General features: G+C 36.9%; 1 protein-coding gene across 1 annotated transcript in view; it reads left to right on the top strand.

The window, feature by feature from the left end:
- Window positions 1-340: 340 nt before the first annotated feature.
- The window catches only part of HAPLN1 (hyaluronan and proteoglycan link protein 1), a 77,584-nt gene continuing 55,986 nt past the window's right edge, over window positions 341-21,938 (top strand). The window contains exon 1 of the mRNA XM_008539053.2: window positions 341-1,179. The gene's annotated coding sequence lies outside the window, so the exon portion shown is untranslated. The remainder of the gene's footprint in view (window positions 1,180-21,938) is intronic.

The raw sequence follows: 21,938 nt of genomic DNA on the forward strand, positions 1-21,938 counted from the left end.
TTTTTTCCCCTCCTAGGCTCCATCAAAGGTGGCTCTGTTATTGAAATATGAAGCCATTTCCTCTCCAAAACCCTTGGTTACCCAAGGTGGAATCAATGGACCTATATACTCTCCCAGGAGTTATAAATAAATGTCTATTTGTTCAGAAGGCGTTTTCCCGCGTGTCCCAGCATCTTCCCCAGCGGTTATTTTAGGGGAGCGCGCGCGCGTTTTTCTGTGTGTGTGAGCGCGCGCGCGCGCCCTGTGCTCATCTGGTTCTAATCCTGGATATGGATCCATAAGCCAACCCCACCCATCCCGTCTGCCCCTCGCATTCCTCGCTCTATAAATAAATCCAGGTTCTTTGAGCTCTGTCATCCAGGGATACAATAGCAGTTGTTTGTTTGTTAACGGAGATTCAAACCTAATATCGATACCGAGTCCAGTAAACAAAAAAAATACTCTTCTGGCAATGTGGGTGGAAGGGCATCTTCAGTTTAGGCAGCTTTGTCTGCTGTTGCCATAATTGTCTCTCTACCTGGTTACCCTGGATCTACTTTGGGGAGAGGGAGGCGGGAAAGCCAGGACTCTTCCTACCCTTGGATTTTCCTTTTAAGCAGAGACTAAAAAACAAAGCGAAAATTCTCTCTCCTGGCGTGTCTGCCTCACACCGCTGCCTCACGGATCATTCCACAGACCCCTTGCCCCATCCGCTCTGGACAGACCCAGGAGTGGCGAGGGTGCAGGAGGAGTGGTGTGGGTGGGGGCTTGTGGTTGTAGCTGCCGCTTTCCCTGAAGCCCCGAGCGGGACACTCGGGCATCTGAGCAGAGGGAAAGTCGTCTAAGAGGCTGCTGTTTCACAAGGTCTGGGTACAGAGCTGCCCCTCCCTTCCTCCCTGAAGTGTGCATGAAGTGCACGTTAGGCTGTAATTAGGGGATCTGGGAGGAGAACTTTCCTAGTGACGCTTTGCTTTTCTTCTGCTCTTGGTGAGAAAGTGCCTCCTTCTTCCCAGGACCAGGACCTCTGCCATCCAGCGCCACAAAGAGACATTCTGCACACACACACACTCACACACGCACACACACACTTGCCCAGAGACAAACTTAAGGTGAGGGGGAAAAGCGCTAGCTTCACTTCATCTCCGGGCTCCAACTTCAGCAGGACTTGAGAGCATCTGCGCTTCTGGATTTCAGAACAAGGTAAACTTCCCACAAATTGTTTCCTCTTTCGGTCAAACCTTGGTGCCTTAAAGATTTCAGAGAGCAATACATATCATGATATATGTATACATTTAAAGTTTTTTTCTGACTATTTTCTTTTGAGTTTAACATATCTCAAGTTTTTTTAAAAAAAGATTCATATTGTCAGAGAAAATACTGTATTGCTCAGTGTAGAACTGGGGCAAGGATTAACTCGAGCATCCTGGCTTTTGCTAGCAGTACTATAAATCTGGGAGGCGCATGGTTTCCAAGCGGTGACTTTTCCATCTGTATTTCAACAAGCATTTTTATAGCACCTGGGATGAAGAAAGGAGAGCAGAGGCTGAAAATGGGAATGCCCACTGCAGATTTATGAGTTTTGCTTTGGGGAATATATAGGTGTATGTGAAAAAGAAAGTTACCATAATCCTAGGTGATACCTGTTAGATTGATAATCTTTGAGATGTTACCAATTTTGGTCCAGGCTTCTCCAGTTAATTGTGGAATTACGATAGTAGCATTATGATCCATTTCATATCTAGAATCATGTTGACAGACAGTTTTAATGTGCTGAAAAAAATTTTAAAGCCATAGATGTTAAGATTCTTTAAAAAGTTGCTTAAAGGAATTATTTATGTGTTGAGTTTGTTCACCACCCGAAGCAAATCTGAACTCTTTGGGGCTTAAATGAAGTTGTTTTTCTTCCATTGAATATGACTGTTGGGTTCACAATAAGATGGTTTGTTATTTTGAAAATAAGTTATTTTATTTTCATTTATCACTGGAAAAATACACAAAGTGGCCAGGACATTTGGGAATTTTTAGGATGGAAAGTGTTCCTGTACATGTTCCAGCGTGATGTCATAGAATCAGACATACTGGCTGGCTTCTTGGAAGCTAACGGTTCTTAAGAAATAAAGCCTGTGAGTTAATTTCTAAGTGAAATGTAATATTTATTCATTACAAATGGAGTTTCTGGTAACCATTTCTACTTGATTATTTCAGTGTACTAAATTTGCTGTAGTTTTATACACACTTTAGTGACTTCAATATTTTAATGGAATCATAAAATGGGCATATTGTTCTACCCCAAATATACCATAGTAGTTCTCTTTGGATAACTTTTAGGATGATACTTCTTAATCCTTCCCATCAGTTTTTAACTTCAATTCCATCTATTTCTACTAATAAAGAAATTTTTCCTTCCGTTCAGTAAAAATGCCAAAGGTCTATTAAGCATTTCATCTTTAGTCTTTAGTCACTTTTGGGGTATCTGCTCTTAATAATTTAATTGTTTAAGCTAAGAGAATAACGACATTTTTTTCTAACCTCTTCGTAAAATTGGAAACAGCTTGAAAATGGGAAAACTAGATAAGGAGAGGTAATTTTGCCTAAACTTAATTAAATGAGCAAAAGAAAACCAACTTCAAGAGGTCACTGGTCCCCAGGGAGAATGTACCCAGAGGCCAGCATACCAAACAGGAGTGTCCAGTGGGCCTGGGCTTTCCATGTGAAACAAGAATGAGGGGAACAGCATGTTCTTATAAAGTGAGTCATTTATTGTCAGCAAGGTGCTGTCCTCAGAGGAATGACTGACACAGGAATTTAGAAAGACTGAAGAGACTTTCACAGAGAAGAATCAATCCGTTATATTCCTAGCGGTTTTACTTCCTTTTCCTTCCTTTGGGAGTAAGTACCACATCCAGGATAAATACGTTCAGAAGACGCAGAAAGATGCTTTATGAGTAGACAGACGGTCTACGAGACAGTCCTGCCTTTTAGCATCTTGGACGTGGAATATTGGTATTTTCTGAGTAGTTGAAGTAGTCTTTAAATCTTAAGGCAGCACTGTACTTTGTAAAGATGAACAAGAGTCGTATTCAGAAAATGCCTCCTTTTTCCAGAAAACACTAGTACTAGTTTTCATTTCCTTTTGCCCCATGCATGTTTTATTTTCCAGATTACATTTTTAAGATAACGGTATTCCACCAATTAAATTCCAATGAAATGCAAAGCAACTTAAAACATAACTTTCACATTATAGTCTTCTGTTGCCTCTAGTTAATTTGCCAACATCCTGGATTCATTACTAGTAACCATAGTACTTAGTCTGTGTTATTTAAATGTACTTAGTCTGTTATTTAAAGGTAACAAAATGCTGTTGGGGGGCAATGGGGAGGGATGGAAACCCGAATATACTTAAGATTTTAATCAATAGTGTTTAGGCGGATTAGAGGAAACAGCTGGCTAAACAAATATTAGGTGTAGAGTGGACGTGATGTTATAAATTAATAATGCAGCTCTTTATTGATACCATGAATGGCAGGGTCTGTGATGGTTCAACATGGGAAACACGGTCCCTGTGTGCCACCTAGTGGATGAGTCAAAGAAGGCTTTCTCACCAGCCTCTTGCTAAAAAATTCAGACTTCCATTCTACTGATATTGAACACTAAGTACATGCCAGACTTTGGGGTAGGTGTTCAGAGTTGAAAATACAGCAAGTGATTTTTATATAATTTAAAAATCAAGGCACCACTTAACAGTTGATTAAATTCCCAGTGGTTGCATTCAAAATCAGGTTACTCTTTACTGGGTAATTTACCATCAACTTTCTGTCTCCATGAGGATATAGTTTAATAACCGTAACTTGCTTCTCATATAGGATTTGTTTTTTACAGAGATGTCATGACCTAGTTCAAAACAGGGCGGACAGAGTTTGAATCTTGAATCACCTTCTCAAATGGAAACAAATTTCTGTAAAGTTTATAGTTACTGATTTTGAATGGGCCAATAATTATCAGCTTGAAAGGTTAGTACACACACACTGGCACATATTATTACATATTCTTTAGATATTTTTTCATTAAATGTAAAAGGATAGCAGTAAAAATTGCTTTGGGGTAGTGAAGTATATTTCACAAAATATTGCTCTCAAAGACTAATAATTAGCATGTGGAACAACTTCGTCTACACCTGTTGTTCACATGCAGTTTTGAAGCAGGAACAGCACTTCCATTAAATTGACATAATAGAAAATAACCCTAGGCAAGAACAATTACAAGAAAAGCCACTGTTTGAAAGAAGCATCAGGATACCATAGAAGATTAATCCATTGGAATACTGCACTGGGAGTTTTGAAAAACTTTTCATCAGGAGATGTATGAATTATTTCTCCAATTGGCTCTTTGCAAGATATATGACTTAATGGCGACAGTGTTCAGCACATCGGCATTAATCAAGACGAGTTCTGAAATTCAGGTTGGGAGGTAAAATGCCTCAGTAGGAGAAAAAAATGATTAATTTGTTACTTGCTGAGCTGAAGAGGTATAATCCACAAATTGAGTTAAGCCTGCTGATGGGGAATGGAAGTTTCCTATCGAGGGGACTTTGGTTTTTTGTTTGACAGTGAGACCCACCCGGTGAAAGAAGGAGAGCTGCTCATTAAGTCTTTTTTCATTAATGCCACAAAATTATAGCCTGTATTGATCAGAGGTGATGGCTGGAAACACTATCAATCATGTAAAGTAAAGCAAATTATCTTAATTCTTATTTCCAATAAGTCATCATGCACCAGAAACAAACCATTCTGTTAACAATTTTATCTGATCATCCTTGTGATTTAGGATGAATCACAGACTCATTCTAGTGAGGAAAATAATGAGAGATTCCCAAAAAGTCAGAGGTCCTGAAGGTAGAAATTTAGTCATAAATTGGAAAATGGTTCCAAGAAGTTTGAATGATTTCAGAGACTTGATACCAGGCAAGAACAAACTCTTCAAGAAGGAGCCAGCCAAGCTCTCTGAAATGGTCTGCTGCTGCTGGGCTCTTGGTTATCTTCTAGTAGCTTCACATAATGGCTTCTCCCAGAGGTGGAGACCTGCAGGGGGCTTGCTGGTGTTGAAGATACAGCTATGAAGTGAGGATATAACTATGTTCGGATAAAGCCAGGATTTGTTTAAAATATCAAATGTTGCTGGACTACTTTGAGCTTCTGTTCATTGTTTTATAGCTTCACAGGGGGCGATGGAGTGATGGGGGTATAGCTAGGAGGCCAGGAGGCTATTTGCAAAACAAAAACAAAACAAACTCAGAATAAAAATAACTCAGAAAACTTACGAAAGTTTTAGTTGGGTCTCAGTCTTGAATGAGCAACAGAAGTTTCCCCTTTTGTCCAACATAGCTTAATCCGGAGAGAACACATTTTACTTGGTTGGTTACTAGCTTCCAATTACTATATTCCAATTACGTTTACTGTATTAAATAAAGTCCAATTAAGTTAAATAATATTCAAGTTATTTTTAAGGTAAATCTGGATTTTCCTAAACTTTTCACAAAGTTTTACGGATAATATCTCATTTGATGTTGATATTAATATTTGATATTGACATTGATGAAATGAGGATTACCTCATTTGATCATTCCTGCGTTCACTTGTTCATTCAACGAAAATTTATTGAACACTTGCTGTTTACCAAGCACTGTTCCAGCATTATGTGCTGGACCCCTCACTTTACACCATGCAAATTCATTCTAAAAATATAAGAAAGTCAAAATTGATGATAATGAATCTAAAATGTTGCAAGATCCTGAGGTACACATTGAGTAACAGAAACAACCAGAAAGTTCTAGCCTTGTGGTTTTCATATTAAGAGAATTTTGAGGATGCATCTTTAAAATTATTTGCCCTTATTTGCCTTCTTCAGGCTGAGTGGATAAGAGCTTTGTTTCTTGGTTGCATGGGCACAGATGGGCCTGGGGGGGCAGCTCTGACACTCCAGAACCCCGGGAGGGCTAGTGTTCCATTAATCAGTCTCCTTGGATGGATACGAAAAGCTAAAATTCATTTGCACACAGTTGCTGTCCACCAGTTTGCCACTAAAATTCAGATTGTGCACAGAATGATTCAGTGCTTACCATTTGCACCAGGCATCACGCTAGGTGTTGCAGAGTAATTGGCTCAAGGAGTTCACAAGCTGGTGGAGAAGACAGATGGATGCGCATCAGGAATCACTAGTAAAATTTGCCAAGTGGGTGAAGTTTGCCTTCGTAGTCTCCTGGGTCTCTGTCTTTTGCACTTCTCCAAACTTTCCAGGCCCCTCCTCATAAACTGAGACTCCTGCTTTCCACCCACTACCCCAAAGGAGCTGATACTGCCCTGGTTGATGGATTTCTTGACTGACTGATGACACTTAAGTGTGAATGAGTTTCACTCATGCATTTACATTTTAAGCCTTTTATCTCTTTAAAGTAAATGTTTTGTTTTCTCTAAAAAGAATTTCAAACATCTGGGGGCCTTCCCATCCTTACACCAAGGGTGTAATTAAGCTGATTTAGTCCTCCACGGTCTTCAATCTCTCAATTATCCCCACTCCAGAGGTGAGGCCAGAGGCATTCTCTTAAGGCCAGTTTCCAGAAACTTGAAGGACCTTTGGTCCTGTTAACCACTGGCTCCTCTAGGCTGAGCCTGATCAACCTGTTTTTCCATCCTCCCCCCAGTGCTTTGCCCAGGCCATCTCCCCTCCCCAACCCCAAGGGGCATCGAAGCCCATCCTTTGAACGCTCCTGGGCACTTTGCCATAAGCTACGCCTAGCTCCTCTCAGCTTTTCATTACCATGCTTGGCATGCTGCCCTTTGACGGGTAGAGCCCCTACAGCTTCTTGTGTTCTACTGTTTGAGCCCTTATGCCACCCCAAATATGCGGGTCTAGAGGGAGGGAGCAGGGAGAATCCACATATTTGGTCCAAGAACTCCTCTAAGTCAAGGGGACGAAGGAGGAAGACAGGGATACACACAAGGCAAGCACAGAAATTAGCCATCAAGTTGGAAATACGGGTCAAAGCCAACATCTTTTTAAAATATGTGCTCAGGTACTTAACTACAATTGGTTTCAGAGAAATTTCAACATCGGTGCTGATTATAGAGGCTGGAAAACGAACTGTGGAAAAAAAACTCTGAAAATTTACTACGGCTTTATAAAAGTAACACTAATCAGAGTCATTTGTTTAAATTCCTTCCCATTTTATGTTTAATTCACATACAGCAAATGATAGTCGTGTTGTTATTAGTTGGTTCAGATTTATGTATGTTTCCTTTGATTTCGCCACCATGGTTTGGTGCTCCTATAAGATACTGATCTAGTTGTATGACATAAAGATGTGCTCACCACTTTTTAAACTGCTGGGACTGAGCACCCAGAGTGAGAGAGTTGATTGCTTTTCCCTTCTTCCCTGTGGCCTAGAGAAGAGGGATCATTGGCCTGCATTATTCACCTCGCTGGGGGATATGAATGCCTGACATTCAGTAGGTGCCCTATAAATGCTTCCTGTTGCTGCTGTCAGTGCCCAGGGCAGTGCTGAACGTGAGGTTTCAGGGGTCTCCCTGCCTTCCCTCCCAGGTGCCTCTATTTCAGACATCTGAACACCTCCCAACCCCAGGCCATTCCCCAACTCGGTCTTTGTTTTCTTTTCAGTCTTCATCATATCTTTCAAGGTTGTTAAATTCATAAAATTTTCCCAGATTTAAATAACAATAAATGTTGGTATACAATTAATAGTGTAAAAATAGTTGATAATTTCAGTAAATCTGCAAATTTAAGGAAAGCGAGACTGGAGGGGGGAAATGAGTTGAGAGAGGACTTGGAATAGTGTAGACATGATCTAATAAGGGTGAATTGATTGGATGAGGGAGAGAAGTCGAGGACAGTGTGAATGTTTCAGGGGCACACCATACATGGAGAGGGACGCAATCGACTAAGATTGAGAAAATGGGAGAAAATGGTGAGTCTGATTTAGGAAGTGCCCATGGGACCCATACAAGTTGAATATACGTATCGTAAGCAGAGGGGAGAAGTCATGGCTGGAAATAGAGATTTGGAAGTCTTTGGTATTAAGATGGTAGCTGAAAATCATGTGGAAGAAGGAAGGCGATCATCCCAGGGAAGAACAAAGGGCGACAAACTTGACCAAGAACTGAACTCAGGAAAAAATAGGTAAGAATGAGTTTTGCCATTATTGATGCATGATTTTAACTTTTCTTTTATCAACCATAAATATCCACTGGGTTGGATAATAGCAATGTTTTATTAATCCTTGTGTCTCACAGTCTTGTTCAGTCCTCTGCATAGGGAAGGTGCCAGACATGTTTGTTGAATTAAATGAAATTAAAATGGCATTTCCGAGCCTTGATGCTTTAATGATAGATTTTCATAATGATAACCCTGAACCTGGGTAAGACCCCAAAATGTCTGAATTGTAGTTATTTATTCAATTTTGTCCAATATTGAGCCGGCTTTAAATATATGTTATTGCATTTTGTTGTTTAAAAATCAGTAATCAATGTGTAGTGTAGATGGTAATTCACCAGAGTACTTGATTAACCTTAACCCATGTTGTTTAGCTTAACGTATAAATGAGTTCGCCACAGAATGCAGTCCTAGTTTGAGTCCATTTATAATTCTTTTCCTAGTTCCTTGATCGTGAAGACCTCTAAATCTTAGGTCAGATTCGGAGCCCAGAATCCTGGATTTCTCTGGTCTTCTCAGCAACCTGCTTTTTTTTCTAGTTCTTCTTTATCCCTGCCTGCGTTGCCATATAAAATACAATGAATAATTGAATAATTTTTACTATAAGTATGTCCCAAATATTGCATGGTACGTACTTATGCTAAACAGATTATTTGGTGTTTATCTGCAGTTCAAATTTAACTGGGGGTCCTGTATTTTTCATTGGCTAAATCTGATAATCCTACCCCCCAACTTGAAGTTACTGTAACTAGAATACGGCAACCAAGAATTTCTCCATGAGACTTCTGAATACCCTCCTTCTAAAGGTGAACAAATAAAGTTACTGAATGTATTTTCACCAGTGGTATAAATATCTTTAAAAAGATACTCTAAATAAAATTGTCCAACTGTGATATACCAATCAAGATGCAAATATATCAAACATTTATAACTACTGTGTTTTATACCCTATATACTAACAGCTATCTTAAGGATGCCGTAAATGTCTATTAGTGATCATGAGTTTTCATCTATCTAAAATATTTTAAAATAATGTACATGTTAAAAAATTAAAATTTTAAATTTTCACTTTTTCAAGTTGGCAGTAATAGAACAAATACTTATTTCTAAATGAAAGAGTATCCATTTAGAAAAATATGTATAATGTACAATGGGTATAAATTCTCAAATATTCTAACTGCAGAATATCTGAGAGCTCTTTTCCCCCGTTAATTTTATGTCAATTGTAGTTGTGCTGCCACCTTGTGATGTTTTTGAAGTATGACCTAATTTAACTGTATTAACATGTTATAACAGATCAACAATTTGTTCAATGTTAAAATTATTCCTCACATGATTAATATTTTTCACTTTACCCAGAAATGCTATATATTTTAATACCAAGAAAGGGGTCTCAAGTATTTAATGCAAATATTTTCTAAGTGTTGAACGTATTGTCTGCAAATTAGTATATCATTCTTGAGATAAGCACTAAAGTATGTCATTTAGTATTATACTACTTTATGTTTTATGAGTGACGTTAGGTCGTATCTGCATGTATTTTTGGTTTACTTGACCTTTTAACCTGAATTTCTCATAAGATCCTTGAACTCAGCATGTCCAAAATTGAGCTCATTATCGTCGTTCTACCAAGCATGGCCCATGTCATCTCTATATAAATACCAAGACTGTATAATTTATTACCCAAAGCAGAACACTTTTGAAAATGAAATGGGGTGACATTAATTATTCCAGAATAACATGTATAAACCAAGACTGTCTCAACAAACTGGTCTCCTTAAATGTAAGTTAAATCATAATCCCAATAACCCAAACTGGAAAATTTGGAGTCAAGACTACTGGTTCATCGGACTGATCTGGAACCTCCTTCCCAGACTTCCGGTATTCCTTCTGCCTGTTTGCTCCCTTTCATCTTCTCTTTCTTTTCCGTTGTCCATCATGCTTGCCAACATTCTCAATGTCCTTGTCCTGTTGTCTGCAGAAGGATCTACCAGCCAAAATCCTTTTTCAGGATGAATCCAACTGTCCTCTTCCTCCACACTTGCTCTAAACTGCTGGGAACTGCTAGGAAAAGCTCATATCCCCCAGCAGAATGGAATCACTGTACAACTTCATGACTTCAGCTGCGCTTTTAATGCTGTGTGGCAGTTCTACCATATTCCTTAAAAGTTTTTTCTTCTCAAACTCCCTGTAACAGATGTCCATGCTTCCCTAATTCATACTGAAAATAGAAGCCATCTGCAAAGAACCCTCTCACCGTCCTGCCACCAAAACGAGTCCCTGACCACCAGCACCCCTATATATTCTCTCTTTTTTCCCTTCTGTTAGGAAAAAAAAACACACAAGGAAAACTTTCCTTTACCTCTAAGAGTCTAAGGCAGACGTTGCCCCTCTGAGCTCTAAACATTCTTAATTAGGCATTTTCTCTCTTGTATCTTCAACCTCTCCCACTCTGGTTATTTCTTCCTATTGGATTTAATCATGGTCACATCTTATTGTCTTAAAAATATAAAACTTTCCCTAATCTTACATACATTCTACCTGCCAATCGTTCTCCTTCCCGTCAGAGCCAAACTTCACGCCTTCCCTGTGCTGACTCTCTACACCTTCACCCCATCCACCCCTCAGGCCACTGCCGTGTGCCTGCTCCCTCAGCTGCTCCACTGAAACGCCCCTCACCAGGGTCACAGTGGTTTGTTTTCTTAGTGGCGTTTAATGCTGGTGACCATGTTCCCCTCACAACAATCTCTGCCCTTCGTTTCTGTGATCTCACACTGTCCTAGTTTTCGACAGACTTCTCTGAGTACTCCCTCTCAGTCTCCACTTCAGGCTTCTAAGACGCTCCCCTGCCCCTTAGCAGTCTGTGTTCTGGTAGCTTCCGCCCAGTGCGCTTTGCCCCCCCTCTATGTGTTCTCCCTGTGCACTCTCATCCACTCCTCCGCATTAATCACCTATGTGCCCAGGACTCCCAGATCTTTATATCTCTCCCAAAATTTTCTCCTGAGTGTCCAAACCACAAACATCTCCCAATTAGGAAGTCTCTCGAGCCTCTCAGACTCCAGAGGTCCCGAATGAACTCCTTTTCTTTCCCCTGAATTTGAACTTTACCCAATTGTATCTAGTTTAGTAAATGGCACCCTTTTCTCTCCTCTCAGTTTCCAAAAACAGAAACATGGGAATCATCATGTGGCTTCTATCCCACAAATATCTTTTGAGGATATACACCCTTTTCTATCTCCTTCTGCCTAAACCTTACCCCTTGTCACCATCTTCTCTTGCCTAAATTTCTGCAAATCTTACCCACTGGTCTCTGTGTCTCCAGTCTTGTTGCTTTCTAGTGCATTCCCTCACACTGAAGCTAGAATAATCTTTCTAGAGTGTAAACTGAAAATATTTGCCTTGGGGCCGACCTGGTGGTATAGTGGTTAAGTTCCTGTGTTCCGCTTTGGATCCCAGGTGCCGACCTACACACCACCCACCAAGCCATTGCCCGTGCTGTGGTGGTGTCCCTCAGGCAAAATAGAGAAAGATTGGCACATATGTTAGCTCAGGGACAATATTCTTCACAAAAAATTATATTTGCCTGGTTAAAGCCCTTCAATGCCTTTCTATTGTTGTGACAATTAAGTCCAAATTATTAATATGATTTGCAAGATTTTCCGTGACCAGCTCTAGCTTACCTTTCTAGACTCAAATCTCCTCATCTAAAATTACACAGAATACCAGCTGACAGGATCAAATGACCAAATAAATCAAGATAATAAAAAAAATAGAAATAGATCAATAGGAGATCTAAATATTAGAGTTATCAGATACAGATGTTATGCTATTAATATATTTAAGAAATTAGATACTAAAGAATTTTAGCAAAGAACTGGAAACTATAAAAAAAATCATTCAAATGAAAATTCCAGAACTGAGGAAATATAATAACTAAAATAGGAGCTCAGTACAGGTGTTTAGGAAACATTTAGAAACTTTCAGGAGATGATTAGTAAACTGGAAAATAGGTCTGAAAAAAAGTATCCAGACTGAAACCTGAAAAAGAATGAAAGATACTGGGGGGAAAAATAGTAAAAGATATATGAGATACAGACGTTGGCACCCCAGCGGGAGAAACCAAATGGGGCAGAAACAATCTTTTAGAAATAATAGCTTGTGACTCTCCACATCACAGATTCAAGAAGCACCACAAAGCCCGAGGATAAGTATCAAAAAGTAAAAATAAATTAAAAACCCACACCCCAATATGGTATAGAAAAACCGCTGACAAAAGCAAAGAGAAAATATTAAAAGCTTCCAGAAAGGAAAGACGCAGGATACTAACAAGTAGCAAAATCAGCTAGTTGGACACTTTGTTTTTCTTTCCAGTTCAGGAAATGCCAAAAATCAGCGGGCTGACTTGACTATATTCCAGGGTAGATCTTATCAGCTCAACCTACTTTCTCTGAGAGAGCAAGTCTTCACGCCTGGAGGGATATCAGCGTGCCTAGTTCCCGGAAGGAGCTGGACTGAGATAAATTTTATTAGTGACTCAGTTTCTGCTCTGTTTGCAGATGCTGCACAGTCCTACTGCTGTCTAGGAAAAGTTCTGGAAGCCCTTTGGGAGGCTCCTATCTATCTTTATCATTATCTAATATTATTTTAGATTACAAAGAGAAAATAAATATAATGATTGAGAAGCTTATGATTTATGCAGGATGTTTTACAGTGTTAGAATTATTTGTTTAGGGCCCTGAAAGGCAGGTCTTGGTAGCCAAAGTAAATACAAATTTGTCATAAAGATTCCAATAATTAAAATCTCCGGACTATCTGTCTTCTCTTCGCAGACATTCAGGCAGTTCTACTCCTCTAATTCTTTGCTCAGCTACTTCTTTCAGGCAGGAATCCCTTACCACTTTGTCCCTCCCGCCTGAAATATGGCTCATGCTGGAATCATTAATATACAACTTCCTCCAGGCAACCTAACATTGTACCGCAAGCTGGAATTCGTCACTTTTTTCTCAATTTCTCTCTAAATATTGTATTTTTACCACGGTTACTTTACTTAGCACACTTTTCTGTGTCTTATACTGTATTTAATTGTTGAAATGTCTTTATTTCACTAATTTATAGACTTTCAGTTAGGAGATTGTTTATCCATCTGATGGCCTTCAGAGATTTGGAATCATGGAGTTCAAAGGACCTAATCTGTTCCAGCGTCCCACCCACAGTGGGGATCCCTAGTGTAATATACTTGACAGATGTTTGTTGATCTCCTTCAACACCTGCAGTGGCAGAAAGCACTGTGTATTTACAGGGCAATTCATTTCACTTTTAGAGGAATTACCAAAATGTTCTTCCTGACATTAAAATCGGCTTCCTTAACTTCCAACCATTTGTTCTAGTTTTGCCCTGTGAAGGAACTTTGGGTATGTTTAATATCTTCCCCAGTTCATATTTGGGCAGCTTATTTCTAAATGCAAAACATTACGTTTTGTTCTGCAGTATTTTGTTATTTTGGGTACATACTTCCAAACTCTGCAGATCATGTTATTTCTTCTAGCTTCCAAGCCACGCTGCAATTACTTTTAGTCTTAGCTTTATAACCCATGTACAGGCTTTGAGTCTTGACACCCTAAGACTAAAAGAAAAAAACCTCATTTGTATTAACATGACTTGAAAGCAAACCTCTTGATTGATAGTGCTAACAGAGTTATGGAAATGAATAAGATAATGTCCTTGTCATTGGAAAGGTCTCCTTTTATTAAACAAGTAGCTGAGGCACCAGAGAGATGGAAAATAAATGTCAATGCACAGTCAAAAATATTTATTTTGAAAGCAGAAGGCATTGATCATATGCACTCTTTTATTGTGGCTTTATTTCATTATATATTGTTACTATTTCAAATTAATTTTCAGACAGCAGAATGAGAAGAGTGTTATACCATCATTAAACCTCTCCATCCTTAAAGTATTTGGTCATATGAAAAATGGAAACCTAGCTTGATCTAATAGTTTTTATTAGCAGTGATGCATTAATTGCCCAATGGTAAAACAAAATATTTGAAGGGTTTGAGATCCAAACATTAAAGGAAAATACCAATTTACTACCAATGATATAAAGCAAAATACGATCTTAATTTGTATTATCGTACATTCTTTGCAAAAATGCATCTCCTTCCATCCCCACTTGCCTACATGAGCATGACAACAGCATGACAATGCGAGGTGAACAATCTGTGACTCCTGAATAGTAATAATTATTCAGGTTATTCAGGATTATTACTCAGGGTCATTCAGAGATGAGACATCTGTGGTACCTGGAATGCCAAACTTCCTATTTTTTTAAAATCTTGATTTCTATGCAGTATAGCAATAGATAAGTGTTTTTTAAATAAAACATTTGTTTCTACCTATCAAGAGGAAGATTTTCTGTATTCTGCTCTTAATGTTAAAGTAGATGTGTAGCTTGAATTGTGGTTCTGTTATTATTCACATTTTAATTGATTTTGAACTAAGCCTATTGTCCTAAACTATGGCACAGGATTGATTTAATATGAAACATATCAGGAATCAATTCTTTCTTGGTTTACACATTTGATTTATGTAGCAGAATGTTCCCATGAATCGCAACTCTGAATTTTGAGTGCATGGGTGAATAGTTAAACAACTTAAGTTTGAATGGACTATAAAAACATTTCCCTTTATCTGTGCCCTGATATGCAATTGAAAATTATCTAAGCATACACAAAATGTATTTACTGCCTATGAAGTTTACATCTTGACGTAATTGCATTCGTGCACTGGGGAATGCTTGGGATCCTTTGATTAAAGGAGATGGTTTGGAGCGGAGCTTTCTCCACACAGCCCAAAGGATTTCTCCTAGGAGTAACACAAAGGCATCCTGGTGAACCTTTACAATTTGAACTGTATACTTGCTCCTTAAGGACAACCAGAGGCATGTCATTCAGCTGGAGTAGGCTCTGTGTAAGCCGCCCTAGTAATAGTAGAGTCACCGTATAAAGTCACCAATAGATTTTGGACCCATTTGATAAAAAATAATCTCCTTCAATAGTTTATTGATAGTAAGCTACATTGCAATCAATATTTTACATTTGTTTCATTACTTCATGGTTTTCAAAACATCAGCTTTATTTTATATAGTCTGGCAAAGTTTACTTTTTACTGATTTAGCATTCTCTCTCTTTTTTATCACTAGTCAATAATTTACATACAACAGTGAATTTGATTTTTCGTGTTTAATATATTCTATGGGAATTAAAAATTTATTTAAGATTTTTTAAAAATTTGAAATAGAATATTCTATACTAAAAATATTGTATTTCCACTTACTCAAGAGATGCCCCAATCCTTAAATAGAATTGAGCATTGTGTATAAGGTATTGCATTAGAAAAGTTTGGGGGAAACTTTTTATATCCATGATGATGAAGTTCAAATTTAAGTTATTACAGTTATTTTGGAGCTCAAGCTATGGAGTCAGGTACACCTGGATTTAAATCCCAATTCAGGTTTTACTCTACATATACCAGCTATGTATCTTGTGCAAATTACTTAAGCTTTGAGTTTTATTGTACACTTATGATTGATAGTGATTGCCTGATAGTGTTTGTGGTTCTAAGAATCTACCAAGATAATGTATGTAAAGCACCATAAAAAGTAATGAAAACTTGGTAGCTATTTTAATTATTTTCATAAACTACTACTAGGGGGAAATATAGGTGCATATTTATATAACATGGCAGAAGACATCATTGAGAAAAATACTAATATATTTAGTTACATAAATCTTCACAATTTCTATACATAAAAAAATCTATAAATCAAAATAAGGGGAAAATGTTTTCAACATACACTGAAGACAAAGGAGCAATATCCTCAATATGCAAAGAGTTCTTAAAAATCAATAATATATTTTCAACAAGAATGCCAAGACAACTCAATGGAGAAAGTATGCTCTTTTCAACAAATGATTCTGGAACAACTAGAAAACCACATACAGAAGAATGAAATTGGACCTCTATATCACACCATACACAAAAATTAATTCAATATAGATCAAAGGTCTAAATGTAAGAGCTAAAACTGTAAAACTTTTAGAAGAAAATGTAGGTGTCAATATTCATAACCTTAGATTAGGCAATGGTTTCCTAGATATGACACCAAAAGTGCAAGCAACCAAAGAAAAAAATAGATAAACTGCACTTCATCCAAATTAAAAACCTTTGTGCTTCAAAGGAAAATATTAAGAAAATGAAAATACAACCCACAGATTGGGAGAAAAATCTTTGCAAATCATTTTTCTAGTGAGGGTCTGGTATCTAGAATAAATGAAGAACACTGACAACTCAATCATAAAAAGACAACCCAATTTTAAAAGTGGGCAAAAGATCTGAATAGACATTTCTCCTAAGAAGATATACAAATGACCAATAAGCACACAAAAAGGTGCTCGACGTCATTAGGGAAATGTAAATGAAAACCAAAATGAGACACTACTTCACATCCACTAGCATGGCCATAATAAAAAAGACAGACAATAACAAGTGCTGGTGAGGACATGGAGAAATTGGGAGTCTCATGCATTGTTGGTAAGAACGTAAACTGGTGAAGCGCAATTCCATTGCTAGGTATATAATGTGTTTACACAAAAACTTATGCACGGATGTTCATAGTAGCATTAGTCACTAGAGCCAAAAAGTGGAAAAATAACCCAAATATCCATCAACTGCTGAATGGATGAATGTGGTATAGCTCCCCAATGGATTATTATTCAGCCCTAAAAATAATGGAGTATTAATACATGTGACAGAATGGATGAACCTTGAAAACTTTATGCAAAGTGAAAGAAGCCAAGCATAAAAGGACCACGTACTGTGTGGTTCCACTTATATGAAATGTCCAGGATAGACAGAGCCATAGAGACAGAAAGCAGATTAGTGGTTGTCAGGATGAGGGAAGGAGGGAATGGGAGAGTGACAGCTCATGGGTACAGGGTTTCTTTTAGAGGTGATGGAATGTTCCAGAATGAGATAGTGGTAATGGTTGCACAAGTTTGTGAATATATATCTTTAATTTAGTCATCTCACTTTGTAGAATGTAGCCTAAAAAACTAATTATAGATTGCTAAAAAGGTACCTATAGCTATGTAATAATAATGGTTTTATTAGTAAAACAATAAAAAATATATTTAAAAATCCAGAAATTCATAATTGTTTAAAATAGTTTTAGCATACACATCCAATAGGGTAATGTGCAGGTACTAAAAATGACGTAGAAGAGGATTTAATGAAATGGGGAGATACTCATCATATAGTCCGTTTAAAAAATCACTTTCAAAAACATCACATAATTTGGTTCCATTTCCATGAAAATAAAAAGGGCATGTATATTTGGCTAAAATGTTTGAATACGTCTGCAATGAAACATAGAAATAAAAAAAGGTCTTCTCTGATTGGAGGAATTATGGATGACTGTATTTATTTTTAACACCTTTTTGAGGCATGATTGACATACAATAGACTGTACATGTTCAGAAAGCACACATGATGAGTTTTGCATGTGTATATGCCTGTGAGACCATCACTACAATCAGATAAAAATATTCATCACCCAAGAAGTTTTCTGGTGTCTCTTTGTAATCTTCTCCCTCCCTCTGCCTCGTTCGCAAACACTGATCTACTTTCTGTCAGTGAAAATTAGTTTGCATTTCCTAGAATTTTATATTGAAAAAATCATTATTATGTCTCTTTAAAAAAATATGGATTCATTCATGCAGCATAATTAGTTTGAGTGTCATTCTTCTTGTGTGTATCAATCGTTTATTCCTTTTCACTCTGAGTAGTATTTCAGTTTATGGATACCACAATTTGTTTATCAATTCACCTGTTGATGGGCATTTAGGTGGTTGTCAGTTTCAGACGACTACAAATAAAGCAGGTATGAATATTCATGTGTAAGTCTTTGTCTGGATATATGCTTTCATTTCTCTGGAGTAAATGCCTAGGAGTGGAATGGCTGGGTTATATGGTAGGTGACATTTCCATTTTTATTTAATAAACAACTAAACAGTCCCCAAAGTGGTTATCCCATTTTGACTCTCCAGCAGTGTGGGAGACACTTCTAGTTGCTCCACACCCTCTCTAACACCTCCTAGAGTTAATCCTTTTAATTTTAAGTATTCTAGTAGTTGTATAGTGGTATCTCCCTGTGCTTTTAATTTGCATTTCCCTGATAACCAGTGATACTTAGCATCTTTTCATGCATTTATGTTTCATTTGTGTATCTTCTTTAGTGATGTGTCTTTTCAAATCTTTTGCATATTTTTAGTTTTTGTTTGTTTTCTTGATATTGCTTTTTAAGTGTTCTTTGTCTATTCTGGATTCAAGTCCTTTATCAGATATGTGCTTTGGGAACATTTTCTCTCAGGCTGTAGTTTGTCTTTTCATGTTCTTATCAATGTCTTTTGAAGAGCAGGAGTTCTTAATGTTAATAAAGTCCATTTATCATTTTTTTCTTATAAGGATCATGCTTTCATGTTGTATATTAGAAATCTTCATATAACCCAAAGTACCAGATACATTCTCCTATGTTTTTTTTCCTGGAATCTTTATAGTTTTGAGTTTAGTTTAATGATTCATTTTGAGTTAGTCTTTTATATATATAATGCAAAGTATGGATTGAAGTTCACGTTTTATATATATATATATATATATATATATGGATATCCAAGTTTTCTAGCACCTTTTGTGGAAGACTACCCTTTTTCCACTGTTTCCTTTGTATCTTTGTTGAAAATCAATTGACCATATATGTGTGATTCTATTTCTGTATGCTTTATTCTGTTCCTTTTATCTGTTTTGTCTATCTCAATGTAAATACCACTCTGTTTTGATTACTGTAACTTTATGATAAGTCTCAAAGTCAGGTAGCACGAGTCCTTCAACTTTGCTCTTCCTTTTCTAAATTGTTTCGGCTATTACAGGTAATTTACATTTCCACATGAATTTTAGAATCAGTTTGTCCATTTCTACAAAAATGTGTGCTAAGGTTTTGATTGAAAATGCGTTGAATTTATAGATCGATTTGGGGAAAATTGATATTTTAAAGGTGTTAGGTCTCCTACTCCATGAACACAACGTATCTCTCCAGTTAAGCCTCCTTTAATTTAAGCAATATTTTGTAATTTTCAGTGTTCAAGTTTCACATATCTTTTGGCTGACTTTTCCCTAAATATTTCATACTTTGGGATGATATTGTAGATTACAATATCTAAATTTCAATTTCTGTGTATTCGTTACCAGTATATAGAAGTGGAATTAATGTTTGCACATTGGTCTTGTATCCAGCAACTTTGCTAAACTCAGTTATTGATTACAGTAGCTTTTTTTGCAGATTCATTATGTTTTTCTGTGTAGACAATCATATTGTCTGTGAATAAAGTTTTAATTCCTCCTTCCCAGTCTGTATGCCTTCTATGTCTTTTTCTGGCCTTAATGCACTGCCTGGAAACCTTCAGTCCAGTGTTGAAAGTAAGTGATAAGAGCATACATACTTGCCTTGTTTCTGATTTTGGAGGTTTTTTTGAGGAAGATCAGCCCTGGTCTAACATCCATCGCCAATCCTCCTCTTTTTTCTGCAGAAGATTGGCCCTAGCTAACATCTGTGCCCATCTTCCTCTGATTTATATGTGGGACTCCTGCCACAGCATGGCTTGATGAGCGGTGTGTAGGTCTACACTGGGGATCCAAGCTGGCAAACACCAGTCTGCAGAAGCAGAGCGTGCAAACTTAATCACTATGCCACTGGGCTGGCCCCCTTGTTTCTGATTTTAGGAGTAAAGAATTCAGTCTTTTACTATTAAGTGTGATGTCAGCTGTGGGTTGTGTATAGCTGCCCTTTCTCGGGTTGGAGAAGTTCCCTTCTATTCCTAGTTTATTGAGTCTTTATTAAGAGATGATTTTGGATCTTGTCAGATGCTTTTCGTGAATCTTTTAAGATAATTTTATATATATTTATATATTTCTGTTTATCTGTTTGTCTGCCTGTCTATCATCTATCTATCTGTATCTATCTATCCATCTCTACATATATATGTAATATAAAGAATTATATTAATTGATTTTCTAATGTAAAATAAACCCTGAATCCCTGGAATAAGCCCCATTTTGTATAATCCACTTTATATATTGTTGGGTCAGATTTGCTAAAATTTTGTTAAGAATTTTTGCATCTATGTTCATGGAAAGTAATTGGTCTGTAGTTTTCTTTTCTTGTAATATCTTTGTCTGGTTTTGGTGTTAGAATAATGCTGGCCTCATAGAACAAATTGAGAAGCACTCCTTCCTTTTCAGGTTTTTCCAGGAGTTTGTGTAAAGTATTTCTTCTTTAAAGTTTGGTTGACTTCACTAGTGAAGTGATATGGGCCTGGAGGTTTTGTTGCTATTGTTCATGGGAATGTTTTTAACTACAAATTCAATTTCTTTAAAAGATATAGAACTATTCAGGTAACTTCTTTGTTGTTGTATGAGCTTTGGTAATTTGTATCTTTCAAGAAATTTGCCCATTTTATTTTTAATTTTTTGAGTTTATTAGAATAAAGTTTTCATACTATTTATCTTGTTTATATCTATGAAATTGGTAGTGATGTTACCTCTTTCATTAATGATGTTGATAATTAGTGTCTTTTATTTTTTATCAGATTAGCCTGGATAGAGGTTTATCAATTGTATTGATCTTTTCACAGAACCGTCTTTTGTTTTCATTGATTTTCTCTTTGTTTTTTTTGCTACTTCATTGATTTCTGCTGTGATCTTTATTAGTCTTTCTTCTGCTTACATCAAGTTTCTTGCATTCTTTTTTTCTTAGTTTCTTAAGGTGGAATCTGAAGTCATTGACTTAAGACATTTCTCCTTTTCTGATGTAGTTATGTAAGGCTATAAGTTTTCAGTAAGTAATATCTAAACTGCATCCCAGAAATTTTCATATGTTGAGTTTTCATTTTCATTCTGTTCAAAATAATTTGTAATGTTCCTTTTGATTTCATCTTTAACCTTTGGGTTATTTAAAAGTTTGTAGTTTAGTTTCCAAACATATGGAGATATTCCAAGTATCTTTTTGTTATTGATTTCTAACAATTCTACTATCAAAGAGTGTATTTTGCATGACCTGAATCTTTTTACATTTGCTGAGAATTGTTTTATGGCCCAGAACGTAGTTTATCTTGGTAAATGGTTGGTATGTACTTGAAATGAGTGGATATTCTGCTGTTGAGTAGAATGTTTTATAAATAGCAAGTAGGTCAGGTTGGTTTATATCGTCCAAGTCTTACACATATTTACTGATTCTTTTGACTATTTGTTCTATCAGTTATTGACAAAGGAGTGTTCTAATCTCTCCTTGCAGATCTATCAGGTTTTGCTTCACGTATTTTGCTATGAGGAGCATACATTTTTAAGATTGTAATGTCTTCCTGATGACTTGACTCCTTCATCATTCTGAAGATACCCTCATTTTTCCTGACGATACTTTTTTTGTTGTGTAATCTACTCTGTCTGATTTTAATATAGTCTTCCCAACTTCCTTTTGGTTAGTATTAATATGTTATATATATACTTTCCCATCCTTTCACTTTTAATATATTTTTCTCTTTTTTATTTAAAGTGAGTGTCTTTTGGGAAACACATAGTTGGGTCTTTCTTTTAAACCCAATCTGACAACCTCTGCCTCTTAATTG

The sequence above is a fragment of the Equus przewalskii genome, chromosome 13 (assembly GCF_037783145.1).
Source record: "Equus przewalskii isolate Varuska chromosome 13, EquPr2, whole genome shotgun sequence".
Lineage (NCBI taxonomy): Eukaryota > Metazoa > Chordata > Mammalia > Perissodactyla > Equidae > Equus > Equus przewalskii.